The 14,174-nt window shown below is 40.0% G+C and overlaps 1 protein-coding gene across 1 annotated transcript in view; it reads right to left on the bottom strand.

Moving 5' to 3' along the window:
* Positions 1 to 14,174, bottom strand: part of CREB3L1 (cAMP responsive element binding protein 3 like 1) — a 92,272-nt gene that overhangs the window by 47,683 nt on the left and 30,415 nt on the right. The window lies entirely within an intron of this gene.

A 14,174-nucleotide genomic window follows, 5' to 3' on the forward strand; every position in this document is an offset into this window, starting at 1 on the left:
CCAAGCCAGATACACTGGAAGCCAAATCATTTGGATCAGAAAGAACTATATCCATCTTTTATTGTTTCTGTTTTCACAGCTTCAGAAGACGCTAACCAGCCAAAATCCACAATGAAGTACATGCCTGCCCATTTTCTTCACCTTAATTTAATACATTTTATTCTCTCTGTATTCTGTCTTTTCCTACAAGAAGCTATTGAAATGCATTGATTGGAACATCAGAATTACAGGTTTGAAGTATATTACTTTCTTCTTACTTTGAAGCCTTCTAAACATATTTCTTTATGATTCTCTCATCATCTCCACTAGTGTGTACACTGTTGGTGTTCATTTTTCAAACTATCAAAGCATCTTTATCAGGTTTCTGTGCAGTGACGATGATCAAAGGCATACATAGCCTAAATTATGTTTTAATAAAATGCAGCTGAGGTATTGTGATGTTCTCATAAATAACTGTGAAATTAAATTGTTATATAAACCTTCTCCTAGTTTGAGGATGGAACATTATTTATCATGAAAAGAGATGTTACGGATTACTATAAAACATATCCTTCCACTGGCTTTTCTTCTATTCAGCATATCCATTTGTGGAAAGTTTTGCCATATAATACTTTGGAGAAACCTTGGCAAAAACTCATGTGTCATGGTACTGATATTTATTCAAAATACCGTTCAGTATTAATACACTACAAAGGTTTATTTCATAATGTAATCCAATTCTATGTATCCTCTGTGCAGAGCATTGTAACTTTAGAAGCAGACTGACCGGTAAAGAGTCATGAGCATCTTATCATATATGTTTACAACGAAAGCACATGCCACAAGTCACAGTAAAGTAGTGATACTTGTAGAAGACATAAGAAGTCATACCTCTGCTTCAAATCATACTTTACAAAAAAAGTGCATCCATTTCATGCACATCGCTATAGCTATGTAGGACTGCAACTGTTGTGTGAGCAGTACAATTCCATTTAAACTCAGGGAGTCCATATTTATTTTCCTTTCATTTTATACTGTTTGCTTTTTACACACACACACAAATCTATTGCATGCTTATTTTTACAGGTAAGAAAGAATCAAATTTAATTATAAATTCTGTAATATGAAAATACTTTAAAAATCAGTCACACCCACTACTAAAAGTTACATTGCTGCTTGGATGAAATACACATTCATCTGCACCACAAGAGTCTTTGAAGAAGTTGACATAGAGGTTTAACAGAGAATGTCTATGGAGATTCTCATGTCAGGGTTCCAAGTAACACCCTAACGAAAGAAGACTCTGAGGCCTGAGTTTCCTCAAAGTTCCATTTTATTAGAGATGTCATATTGGCATATCTGGGAAAACCCAAATCTGAAAGCTTCCAGGTTTTCCCCACCCAAAAGAAAGTTCAAGCCCCAGCCCAGAATCCACATGTCCATCACATGATTCAATCAGGTACCATCCTAACCAGGAGATGCCTCCCAGTCACCTCATCGCAGCTGCAGGGCCAGTTAACCTTGAATTTCTGAGAAAGAATGTCATTATGGCTACATATCACCCACACTCTGTAAAATTCCTCCTCTCATTTTCCCACAGTAGAAAATGTGGCAGGCCGGAAGTCCAAAAAGTAAAAGATGGCTTCCAGGTCTGACATCTCAATCATCCAGGTCATGGTTATCCCAAAGGTGCTTTTCCAAAAGCTAACCAAACTGCATTGGTTTTTTCCTTGAAAACATTTTGCTCCTCATCCAAGAAGCTTCTTCAGTTTAAAAGAGAAAACAGGAAAAGAAATAAATATTACCAGCTGAATGGGAAGGTGACTATATTGAGAGGACCAAATTACAAGGAAAGAAAACTACTAGTGTAAATTAAGCCCCTCCCCACCATCTTCCTTGTAGGGAGGAATAATCTGCTGTCTAAACACATTTTTCTGTATCATGTTCCTTGTATCTGAAAATGGTATTCCAGACCATTCTGTGTGAATGATGTTTATTGCAGGAAACATACTATAAACATTTCTTTCAGCACTTAGCAGTTATGGAGCTGATCGTTCAAAAGTTGTTTTGTCATCTTCCTTAGTTCCCCCCCACCCAAATAACTCACCAGAATATATTTCTTAATATTTTGCTATTTAAAATATTTTTCCGTTATCTCTTCACACAGTGACTACAGTAAGTTCTTCCTCACATTCTGTTGAAAATTGTACCCCTTCCTATTTTGCTCAGCTTTCATGTAAAGAACAGCAACACTATATCCAAATACAATATCCAAAGTCCATCCATCCATTAAACTTTAAATAATGCAAAACTTGAGGAACTTAAAAACAAATACTATATGTTACAAATAGGGTCACAGAAATAACAAGAAGCCACAATACAATACAATACAATACAATACAATAGCAGAGTTGGAAGGGACCTTGGAGGACTGGATCAGAGGTGGTATTCAGCAGTTTCTGACCAGTTCTGGAGAACCAGTAGTGGAAATTTTGAGTAGTTTGAAGAACCAGTAAATACCACCTCTGACTGGCCCCGCCCCCATCTATTCTCTGCCTCCCGAGTCCCAGCTGATCGGGAGGAAATGGGGATTTTGCAGTAACCTTTCCCTGGAGAGGGGAGGGAATTGAGATTTTACAGTATCCTTCCCCTGCCATGCCCACCAAGCCGTGCCCACAGAACCTGTAGTAAAAAAATTTGAATCCCACCATTGTTAAACCTGGATCACTTAACAACAGTGCTACTAACTTAACTTGCAGTGATTCACTTGACAGATGTGGCAAGAAAAATGGTAAAACGGGGCAAAACCCACAACAAACTTCTCACTTAGCAACATAAATGTTGGGCTCAAATGTGGACTGGTAAGTCGAGGGCTACCTGTATGTTAGGCTTGAACAAAAACAGGCCAAGAGGTGAAGGGTCTCCATTTGTCCCTATTCCAGCAGGGCAATGTTTGCTTCTTAAGGAAGGCAGACAGATCCCCACCGGATCTCTCACCAGCAAAGCAGTTCAATTGGGTCTGCCGACTGTCACTCTTTCAAGGGCACTAGAGGGCAGCGCCAACCCCAGACTTCCTTCGCTGCTCCCAGGAAGCTGCGGGCTGGGTCATAAGGGCAAGGCGCCCACAGGGTCGGGGGAGAGCGAAGCCGGCTGTCACTCAATGCGCTGCTTGGCTCGTTCGCCCTCCTGGCTTTCCCACCTCCTTACCAGGCCCAGGAAAGCAGCGCAAAGAGCAGCCGAAATACACCAATTCAGTGGCTGCCGGGAAGCCGCCACTGCCAGCTTTCCCGTGCCAAGGCCGCCACCTGCCCGACTTCTTCGCCTGCAGCCATCGGTCACCTATATGACCGGCTGAAGGGTGAGCGGCGCCGAGCTTCCAGGTGGTGACTCTCCAGTAGCTGCATCCTCCCCAGTGGTGTCCTCGACAGCTCCTGCTTCTTCTCATGCTCCCACCTCTTCTTCCAACCAGGCAAAGCAGATCTGCTTCTTTGCCCCCCCCCCCATATGTCTACTACACCCGAGGGCCGCCGCTGCAGAGCCGGGCAGGTGACACGTGACCGACTAATCTTAGAGCCAGCGGCATCTTGGCAGGTGAAAGGAGCGCCTTAAGACCACACTTTCCAGAAAGCACCGGAAACCAGCTGTTTAAGGTGCGAAGGCTGTCACTGCAAAACGCCTCCCTTTCCACACCGAGGTTGGCGAATGCTCCTGTTGGCTAACATCAAGTGAATTAATTCCCCTCTCCGATTATTGACTCTAGGCTCTAGAGGTCTTAGGCGACCCCTGTGAAAGGGTCGTTCGACCCCCAAAGGAGTTGCGACCCACAGGTTGAGAACCGTTTCTCTGATGTCATTCAACAACTGCATATTTATTTCAGATTTACTGTGCAAAAAATATATAATTATTTTGATTTGGTATTTAGAAAGGGAAAGTTGGTGTTAGAAAAGGAAATGCTTTAGATGATGATATAAAATGGTCATAAATGACAGATGGAAGGTACAGGAAGGCTAACCAATCTTCATGCTGCAATACAGTATTCGATCTTTTTATTAAGCTGATTTTTTTAAAATCCATGGCCATAAAAAACAAGTAACACTGGGCTATAATGTATATAAAACTTAAAAAAAACAATACTGTTTTTTTCCAAATTCCTGAGAGTTTACAAGAAAGCTTTTCTGTGCAAAATGTAAGAAGTCAGAAACGTCAGCTTCAACCCTTCTGAGATTAAGCCTAATTGTTTTAATTTATTCATTCTTGAGTTTTGGCAGCTGGTTGACTAGCTGACTTCAAGCCAGCCATCCTCTCTCAACCCAATCTGTCCCACAAGGCTATTTTTAGAAGGAGTGGAGAAAGGAGTGCTGTGTACAGTGCCTTGAGATCCTGGAGAAAAGGCAGGATGTAAATCTGATTAATTTACTAAATATTTACATAAGAACAGTATATACATAGTTAGATTCACATATTGTCTGAAGTTAAGATTTCCTCAATGAGTTATAATAGCTGGATACGCGCATTATACTAGAGCAGGGCTGTCAAATTTGTGGCCTTTGGGCTGGATGCGTCATGCACTGGCCACGCCCACACCCACTTTAGCGAAGGAGGCAAAAAGTCACGATACACCGTGACGACACGAGTTTGAAACCCCTGTACTTCTTCTTCTTCCTCTTGTGCCATATCCGTCATCAGACATTGGCGATCATGTTAGCAATCCTATTTTTATCAACAAATTTTATCAAAAGATGACCTCTGTACTAGAGGATAGAATGTGTCTTGGAAACCCAATGGCTGAATTAAGCTAAAACCAAAACAAAATCCATTGCAACTAACAGCCAGTTACTGGCTCAGAAGCAGGAATGCTAATAAGATTAAATAATATTACGCCTAAATTCTACTCAAACCTAATGTGGTTGTTTAAAAAAATGTTTCCTGTATTACAATGATATTGCCTGCCTTTTTAAAGGTAGCATCTTCAAGGAAAATATGGGTATGAATAAATATTTAAAGTGGTGGTTTATATAAAATGCCAACAAGAAAAAAAATTGTAGTAGTATCCTTCTGCTGCTCTGATCTTACTTTCCTTCAGCAACACTGGTTCTTTGCTTTATTCCAGGGTGCCAAAATCCCTTCTCAGTCTTGCCAAGAAAAAGACAGAGGGAGGAGATGACCTGAACACCCCGGATACAGCCAAGCGTAAGTTCCTGTTCCAACACAAAGATCTGTTTGTTTTATTCAAAGACAATATCACTGTGTAAATAAATGCCAGGCAATAAGGATGCAGTAGTACAGGTGAATGGGACCGGTATCAAGGCCATTTACCAGACGTCAGTCCCAAGCTTTGTTCTTAAAAGGATAAAGGGAGTTCAGTTAAAAGAAGGCTCTAATGTAATATATACTCAGTCAATGGCAGAAACCTCAACATGGAATTATTGGTGCTTTCAACTGCATCTCAGATGTCGGCATTGTGAAATCTTTCAAAATGCACACGAGAGATATACACACAATTATTAAAACAGACTGAATAGCTATAAAACTCAAATGAAACTATATAGAACCTTTAGATTGCTCAAAGAAATTATTTCTAGGATGCTTACAAAGAAGGCAACATTTAATATCAATGTTCAGTCATGATCAATTAGTGCTTCTGAACATCAAATGCCCGAATTTGTAAGATAAACCCATCATTCTACTAACACAGTTGCTCACATTTTTATCTGTGTTTTAGAGGTTATACATCTGATTCAAGGCAATGGATTGAAGCTGGGCATTTTGTAAAAATTAATCTCTATAGTTAATCACTGGTTTACTAAACGTGGTATCATGAAAGTTGGAGAAGAGATCAAATGAAAATCTAAAAAGAAAACAAAAATGAGAGCATCTGGATTTACTAACATTCTTTAAAATATTTTATTTACATTTCAGCATCTTCTTTCTATTTAGCTGGATCAGGAGCTCGTTTGGACACGACTTTGCGACTAACAGCAACGAGGTAACCCTTTGTCTGGGGTTATGCAGTATTCCATATACAAGATTCAGATGCCAGATCCCAATTTTTCATATACACTATTCCTCTTTCTAGTATTTCAGTGGGGAAAAGTTCCTACACTGGCATATTCACTATTTTATGTGAATGGTACTATATTCTATGAAGGAATGCTATATAGTAAAATCCACACCTTTTGTCTTTAAGCCAAAACAATATTGGCCCCAAATTAATGGCTTATTGAAGTACAGCCTAAATACTTCCCAGCTATCACCAATTTGTTGCTAGGACTAACACTTGCTGAGCCATTCAAAATTAATTTCCATAAATAAATAATATGATCCCTCCTGAAACTGCTTTTTCATGGCAGGACAAACCTACGGTATATACATAAGACAAATATGGGCACTAGTGATGATACATTAATTGATGCTGGAAGGTAATAACATTAAATCCGTAACATCTTGAATGAGTGCTTCATAGAAGAAGACAAAATTTGTTATCTCTTGTCTTAACTGACAGAACCAGGCTTAAGTTATAGAAGAATAAATTTAACTGAATATTAAGGAGAAATCCTTGACAGGGAGCAAAGTGAAACCAAGAACCTAATAGATATGAAACGCCCTCAGGAGAGGTCTTGAGAATGTACCACCAGGCTTGAAATTATAGGCCTGGATAACCTTGAACTACGCCGTCTACGTTCTGACCTAAGCTTAGTACACAAGATTATCTGCCATAATGTCCTACCTGTTAATGACTATGTTACGGTGAAAGACCGAAATTGGTGAATGTCGACATTCACCAGATACGCTTGGCGAATGTCTGAAAATACCCTTATCCTCTCGACACCCTTCTATTCGCGGAGTTTTTTTTTCTTAAAACCTGCGATCCTGCGATCGACATAAAAAAAAAAAACTCCGCGAATAGAAGACGCTTAAAAGGAAGCGAGGAGCCGAGGTATTAGGGTAAGGGGATTAGGGTAAGGGTGTATGTCCGAAAATACCCTTATCCTCTCGACACCCTTACCCTAATCCCCTTACCCTAATACCTCGGCTCCTCGCTTCCTTTTAAAGGTCTTCTATTCGCGGAGTTTTTTTTTTTTAAACCTGCGATCGACATAAAAAAAAAAAAACTCCGCGAATAGAAGACGCTTAAAAGGAAGCATATCTGCCGAGGTATTAGGGTAAGGGGATTAGGGTAAGGGTGTCGAGAGGATAAGGGTATTTTCAGACATTCACCAAGCGTATCTGGTGAATGTCGACATTCACCGGTGAATGTCGACATTCACCAGATTTCGGTCTTTCACCGTAACAACTACATTTACTTCAACCACAATAACACAAGGGTTATCAATAGATACATACTAAATGTAATCCGCTCTAATCTTGATTACAGGAAAAACGATTTCAGCAATAGAATAGTAAATGTGTGGAACACTCTACCTGATCCTGTTATTAGTTCCTCTAACTCCCGTACCTTTTACCTTAAACTGTCTACTGTGGACCTTACGTGTTTCTTAAGAGATTCCTAAGGGGGCATGCATAAGTGCACCAGCGTGCCTACTGTCCCCATTTATATGTACTCATTTTATGTGTTTATGGCTATGTTTTGCTTATTTATATCCATTTATTTGTGCCATTTTTTCATGTGTCCATGTCTATGTCTATGATGATACTTGTTTTCTTGTACTTGTTGAATAATAATAATAATAATAATAATAATAATAATAATAAGAAGAAGAAGAAGAAGAAGAAGAAGAAGAAGAAGAAGAAGAAGAAGAAGAAGAAGAAGAAGAAGAAGAAGAAGAAATAATGTAGGGTGGACAACTATATATTGGAATATTCTTCCTTTAGATTTCCTGCATGAAAAAAATGCTAAAGCTTGCGACTATCCAAGATTCAAAGAGTCTATGTTGTTATGTCTCATGATGTGTCACCTTCCTCAACTATGCCTTTTCCTTTTATCTGTGACCAACTCCTCATTTACCAGATTAGTACTAAAACCACATATTGAAATAGTTTCTTCCTGGGTCCCACTCCAACAAGTAGTTTGCTCACTTATTGCAGTTTATGCTCTGAGATAAGGCATAATTATGGTAATTGCTGAAGATGGTATAAGGAGTAGAAACTCTTGAAGGGAAAAAAAAACCACTCCTTGCACACTTCAAACTTGCACATTCCATTTAATTTCAGACAAGGCATCAGATGCAGGGGTGAATCACAGTTTATACATGGAGTGGGTGAATCAAGGTTGAAAAGAGTTAAAATCTATTAGGGGCACCCCTTAATGAGATCAAAGGTCCCCAGTTCACCTTTTTTCAAGCCTGTTATCTCCAATGGGTGGTGTTCATATTTCCATACAAAACCATTATGACCTGTCAGTGGCCCAAAATAATCAGCAAGAGTGTGAATCTAAAGCAGTCTGGAATTTAGTAGCTTCAATAGCATTCCCCTCTTTATTATTCCTTATATCATTTTCCAAATATATCAGATTGCAACCTATATTTTTCCAACTTCCAAGGATAGTAAGATGGGAGGGGAGAGGAGTTGCAGCCCAAACTTTTGCAAGGACTCAGTTTGGAAAAGGATGATCTACTGGAAAAGAAAATATGTTTATTGAGCTGGCAGCCTAAAAGCTTTTGGAAAGAGGATACTATGCAGGATCTTCTCTATAGTTTGAAAATGCATTTTATGCAAAGACATTATGCTAATTTACTGTATAAAAGTGGTATCTAGTAGTTCTGCTTCATTACTGCTTAGGCAAATTTCCTAAATTTAAACCAGGAATTGCACATTCTGGCCTCAGATGTGGCCAAGCTACAACTTCCAGCATCCCTCAGTATTCACCATTTAAATGTGTTTCATCACATTTTTGTTTCAATTGATAACATTTGGGTTTTTTTTAAATGTTTGAATCCATATGCATTTTGTGCTAGTTTCTCCTAATGTGTAGGGGCTACTATTATTATTTTTCTTTAGATGCACACTTTTTGCCAGCAATTCTTCCAATATGATGCTTTTCATGCATGCTTTTACTTCATGCCTTCATTTTATATGCATTTTGGGAAGAGGCAAACTATCCAGAACTTTTTAAAGAGAATTTCAGCACACAAGCATATTCCAGTTCACACTGGGAAACTGGCTGAGTTAGCATAAACATGTGAATTGTCCCAAGTAAAAAGATCTTTTGCTGCAGGCTTCATAGAGCAAGAACTTTTCTGGGGCTTTACCAGCTGGTAAAGTATCAATTACCACCAGTTAATACAGTATATGTTGCGAACCGATCACCCTCTATTTGTGGAGAGGGCTGCTGATTTTAAAGGATGGGTGGGAAAATTAGAAACATAGATTCCACATCTTCTGTATCTCCTCACTTTCACCAGTGTTTTGTTAATCTTTCTCAATCTCTTTTTCACTCCTCCTTCACAGCCAAGAAAAGCCCATATGTGTTCCTAAAGCAGCATTACTGAGGAGGAGTCGTGGTGGGGACAGCCAAAGTTCACCAGCCCCATTGTGGGACTATGGATTGTCCCTTTTCCAAGTCAATGTTTCAGATTGCTCCTTCCAATCAGCTGTCTCCCATGCACTGGGAGATATGAGGTGTATCCCTTGATAAAATGGGTGGGAACCATCTTGTCTAAGCCTAAAATACCTTTAAACTCCCTAGGAAAATCTGCTCCTGCTTAAGCCATCTCATTCTTGGAGCGAGCATGACAGACTGCCAAGCCATTGGCCGTGGCACCCGTTTTCCTTCAGGGATGGATGCAAGATTGAAAGAGGCCTCCTAACATATTTCCACCACATGTTCTCATCATTGCACCCTCACAACACACACACAGAGGGGGGGAAGGAGAGAGAGAGAGAGAGAGATGGAGGGAGGGAGAGGGGGGGAGGGAGAGGGAGAGAGAGAGAGGGAGCGGTGTGTATCTCAAATGTCTGGCTGAAATATCATAAATACTCAGCCTTCCATCCATCCAAGGTGGGTAAAATGAGGACCCAGATTCTTGGGGGCAACATGCTGACTCTGAAAACCACTTAGAGAGGACTTAAAGCACTGTGAAGTGGTATATATGTCTAAGTGCTATTGCTATTCCTGAGAATCAGTTTCCTGTCAAAGGCAACAATTCTCTTCTGACTTCTGGTTGTGCATCTTTTAGATACAGCTTTCCTCACTGCCTTCAGATACAGTCCTGATATTCCTATATTAAAATAAAAAGAAGGCAGCAAAAAACAGTATGGCTGGATGGAAGCCCACATGCAGAAGATGCAAGTCAGAGATTCTCCTCTAGCTGGCCAACTGTGCCAAATTGGGAGGGAATTCTTATAAGTTTTCTCTTTTCTTTTTTGGAAATATATATATTTTCCTTCTCTGCCTGCCAAGATAAATCTCCATTTCCAGCTGTGACATCTGTGTTTCCCTTCTCTCCTTTCAGTAAGGAATGAACCTTCCCCCACCACACTCCAGCTTCACAGTTGAGGTTTCCATTACTCTACAACAAAAGAAGCAGCTCTAACTTCGACCCATTCTTTACATGCTTTAAAAGAAAAATGCAACGATAAATTTTAGTGCTCATTAAACTGACAATGCTAATAAGAGACAGGCATCACATGCTGAATGGCTAAGCATAGTTTGGTCTGACAGTGAGGTTTAATGTACCTCAGCTCTTACTAGGATGTCCTCCCTGTATTATCTTTGCTTTTTCGTTTCAAGTTGTTTCATACTCTTTCTTCTTAATCAATATATATCAATAACCATTTAACTTTGGAGTTTCCATGCTTTCCATTAAATGATGGTCACTTTATGTCTTCAGTATATATGTATAGTGATGGACACAAAGATATGCTCAAGGAACACGTACATATAAAAAGTGTGCATGCTAAATGGTTTATGGGCCAAAGCTCTATATGCATAATTGTCTGGACACACAAAATGACATCTGACTTCCAAAAGGACTGCATTGCAAAACTGTATAAACATAGTTTGGGATGAATTTTTCTCCTTCATTTTTCCAGTGGTTACTCATCATTTCTAATTTACTTTCTCAACCAGACATTCATAGTCATTTTTCATACTTTTTATAAATTCAAGTTCACACATAGCAATCACATTACAAAGCACGATCAGATATAGGCAACAGCTTAGATAAGCCCCATTCAATTCACAAACCTGGCTGTAATTTATAGAAATGGCTGGATAAACAATGTCAATTTTCCCACAATTTTTTTTTTTTTACTAAACATCAAACCTATTCTGAGTTATGAGGAAAAGGCTTTGCACATGGACTGCTTGGAGGAAGGGCTGGATAAAAATGTAATAACAATAATAAACTACATATTAAATCAACTAATAGTGTTTCTCAATCTGTGTGAACTTCAACTCCCAGAATTCCCCAGTCAGCAAGCAGGGGAGGTGGGAGATCTTAAAGTTGCTAAGGATGAGAAACACTGGACTAATAAATGGAAACAGGCTAAATTCACAAGCAATAAATAAGCCAAATGAATACTTTGGCCTATAAACAAAGGTGACATTCAGTCTGTTATTAGATTTATTTCTAGGAAGTGTTAGCCAAGTTTATCTGTTGCAGCTAAGCCAGTGGTGGGATTCTAATTTTTTTACTACTGGTTCTGTGGTCGTGGCTTGGTGGGTGTGGCAGAGAAAGGATATTGTAAAATCTCCATTCCAACTCCATTCCAGGGAAAGGATACTGTAAAATCTCCATTCCCTCCCTACTCCAGGGGAAGGTTACTGCAAAATCCCCATTTCCTCCTGATCAGCTGGGACTTGGGAGGCAGAGAATAGATGGGGAAGGGGCCAGTCAGAGGTGGTAGTTACTGGTTCTCCAAACCATTCACAATTTTTGCTACCGATTCTCCAGAACTGGTCAGAAGCTGCTGAATACCACCTCTGAGCTAAGCCCTTCCTCTGCAAAACCTAAGGTCTCTGATGGGAGTCATTTATACAGTCACTTTGAGTATGTCTCTCACTATATACTGCGATTGACACCCAGATAAGCATAAAAGTATACGAAGACTGCTCTTTCTCATTTTGGAATACAAAATACAACATGATGGGTTTCCATTACAGAAACACAGATCCCAACTGAATACCTGGCGAAACGTAAAAAGCTGTCTGACTGTAGAACCAATTACCTAGACCAGTGATGGCGAACCTTTTTTGGCTTGTGTGCCACAAGTGGGGGGAGCGCAGGGGGGTCGAGTGCGGGCGTGCCGCACCCATAATGCAACGTGCGACCCCCCCAGTGCGCATGCGCGCAGCATGCGTGACCCCCCATTTTTACTTTTTTTTTGCCCTCCCCAGGCTCCAGGGGCTTTATAGGAGCCTGGGGAGGGCGAAAAGAGCCTCCCCCGACCCCCCTGGAGGCCCTCCAGAGGTTTCAGGAACTGTCCGGAGGCTTCCCTGAAGCCTTCGGAGCGCTTAAAACCACCCTCCGAGCAAACCGGAAGTGACTTCCGGTTTGCTCGGAGGGTGGTTTTAAGCGTTTCGAAGGCTTCAGGGATGGTCCCTGAAGCCTCCAGGGGGGCGGGGGAGGCTCTTTTCGCCCTCCCCAGGCTCCTATAAAGCCTCTGGAGCCTGGGGAAGGCGAAAAATAGCTTTTAAAAAGGTGAACTCAGCGCCTCGCGTGCCCTGACAAATGGCTCCGCGTGCCACTTGTGGCACGCGTGCCATAGGTTCGCCATCATGGACCTAGACAGATGTGGGTTCCCCTTCATCAGAGATTAGATAGCTACCAATCTAAGATATTTTAATTTGGATTTTCACCTGAAGCAACATTTGGACTCAGCAGCCTAAATACCCTCCTCCAACTTGATCTGACCTACATTTCTGGACTTAAAAAATCTGGATGACCACTTGATGGCAACATAGAAGTAGAATTTTAGGCATCTCATTCTCATTCTTTAGTGGCTATACAGAAATAAAGCTCTAGATTCAGTATTATCCCAAAGCACATGGGTTTCATCAAAATAATCCAATATCCAATCCAATAATATTGGACCAAACCAAAATCCAATCCAATAATATTAGTTATACTGTCCCCTTTAAATTTAAATTTCTCTGCATCAAAGGAAGCCCTATAGTTCAGTGTCTTCTTTCATATCACTTTTGCAAGGAAGTTGTATAAGAATAGTTATTTTAAAAATCCTGTCCAGTTGTTTGAATTCTGGAATCCTTGAGTGTCTAAAGACTCTGGGCTAACATTCCAATTTTTCTGGCAGCCGCAAGAATAATGAGTGGGAAAGGGGGCATTTTTACATAATCAAAACCAATAGAGAAAAAGAAATACACTTCCCAGACAGCACTGAGAAATATTATTTTTCTATGTGTTAAAAGTTTTTGAGAACCAGCAGTGGAAGATGATATGTAAATTAGCCACATTCTTTATTCTTTTGCAAAAGTCACAAGGAGGGCTCACCATTTGTTTTACTGTAAATCATTTCTCAGCAAAAGATATTTACCAGATTTGGGTTATACAAAATCTAATGCTGAATCCCACATGTGCTACAGAGGGGATCATTGGCACAAAACAAAACAAAAAGGGAAATATTCTGAAAGCAGCAATATTCCCAGGAGCGAGTTTGAACATTTGGGTACATGCCCAGATTCCTATCTGAGGAAGACACCAATCCTTTGCTTTTTTCCTATGACAATTCAATATCCACAAGTTGCCTCTTCAGTTATCTTTTCTTCCTCTCGATGGCCACACAATCTGAACCCAGAGGGCAAAACCTAGTAAAAGTGGGCATTTCAATCACAACATCTGAGAAAATAAGCTTTCTTATTTTTGTCTTCATGCTACATTCTACCTGAGATATAGATTTACTTCACCATTTTGGGATTTATCAGCCCTATCCCAATATAAGCAGATACTCCTAGAAAACATGCTGAAGTGCAGTACCATCAAGCCCAAGTGATCAGTTTTTCATTTAAAGATTGACAGACCTTAGAGATAAATTACAAGTATAGCTTTGATTATTAGAGTTTCTCTGACAGCCAGAGACATAAGGGACATTCAGATGGATTGTCAAGACAGAAGTCTCATCCTATATTGAAAGGCATACAGCGTGAATATTTTTAAAATGCATACCCAGCCTACCTTTCAAATGCATGATTCCTAAGGTGTCTCATATCAAATATAAATAATAAAAGCTCAAAAACAGAGTGGGGTGATTTATAAAAAATATGGTAAATGAACATT

This window comes from Natrix helvetica, assembly GCF_964273705.1.
Source record: "Natrix helvetica genome assembly, chromosome: 1".
Taxonomy (NCBI): Eukaryota; Metazoa; Chordata; class Lepidosauria; order Squamata; family Natricidae; genus Natrix; species Natrix helvetica.